The 1,376-nt window shown below is 43.0% G+C and overlaps 1 pseudogene; it reads left to right on the forward strand.

Moving 5' to 3' along the window:
* LOC122743134 lies at positions 1-1,007 on the forward strand (annotated as a pseudogene).
* The last annotated feature ends 369 nt before the right edge of the window (positions 1,008-1,376 follow it).

A 1,376-nucleotide genomic window follows, 5' to 3' on the forward strand; every position in this document is an offset into this window, starting at 1 on the left:
CCCAAAATGGCAACTACTGTCAAGGATCATCTGATTCTGAATGTCCTAAAGGAAGACCAGGTTCCCCAAAACAAGATCACTGTTGTTGGGGTTGGTGCAGTTGGCATGGCATGTGCCATCAGTATCTTATTGAAGGATTTGGCTGATGAACTTGCCCTAGTAGATGTCATAGAAGACAAACTAAAGGGAGAGATGATGGATCTCCAAGATGGCAGCCTTTTCCTCAAAACACCAAAGATTGTTTCTAGCAAAGACTACAGTGTGACTGCAAACTAAAAGCTGGTTGTCGTTACCGCTGGGGCACGTCAACAGGAGGGAGAAAGTCGTCTTAATTTGGTCCAGTATAATGTGAATATCTTTAAATTTATCATTTGCAGTATTGTTAAATACAGCCCTAATTACAAGCTGCTTATTGTTTCCAATCCAGTGGATATTTTGACATATGTGGCCTGGAAGTTAAGTGGCTTTCCTAAAAATCGTGTTATTGGAAGTGGTTGCAATCTGGATTCTGCCCATTTCTGTTTACCTAATGGGGAGAGACTTGGTGTCCATTCTTCAAGTTGTCATGGATGGGTCCTTGGGGAACATGGAGACTCAAGTGTTCCTATACGGAGTAGTGTGAATGTTGCTGGTGTGTCTCTGAAGAATCTTTATCCTGCTTGGGGAACTGAAGCTGATTCAGAGAATTAGAAAGAAGATCATAAACAGGTGGTTGAAAATGCTTATGAGGTGATCAAGTTGAAGGGCTATACTTCCTAGGCCATTGGATTGTCTGTGGCAGATCTGGCAGAAAGCATTATGAAGAATCTTAGGAGAGTGCATCCAATTTCCACCATGACTAAGGGCCTATATGGCATTAATGAAGACGCCTTCCTTAGTGTCCCCTGTGTCTTGGGGCAGAATGGCATTTCAGATGTGGTGAAGGTAACCCTGAATCCAGATGAGGAGCCCATTTAAAGAAGAGTGCAGATACTCTTTGGGGAATCCAGAAGGAGCTGCAATTTTAAAGTCTTTTAATGTGCTGCCACTTTATTGTCTAGAGAACATGACACTGGTTAAGGGATTAGGTATGATGCACTTTTCATGTAGGTCAAATCTTTCCTCTGATTAGTGACACCAGAAATATAAAACCTATGAACACACTCTTCCTAAAGTTAGAAATGGGGGAATAATACAGTGTGGCTACTTGTTAAACCCTGTTTGCCTAGTGATGCCGGATATGTACAGTCTTGAAGTAGTTGCTGTTAAGCAGAGCCAGCACTGGCCCTCCAACCCCACCCCCCAGCTATATGACTGCCTGCCTTATAGGTGCTGTAGGTTCTAGTAGGTCCAGAAGACAACATTGCTGGACACGAAACACCGTACAGTAGTAAAAC

Source organism: Dromiciops gliroides, chromosome 2 (assembly GCF_019393635.1).
Source record: "Dromiciops gliroides isolate mDroGli1 chromosome 2, mDroGli1.pri, whole genome shotgun sequence".
NCBI lineage: Eukaryota > Metazoa > Chordata > Mammalia > Microbiotheria > Microbiotheriidae > Dromiciops > Dromiciops gliroides.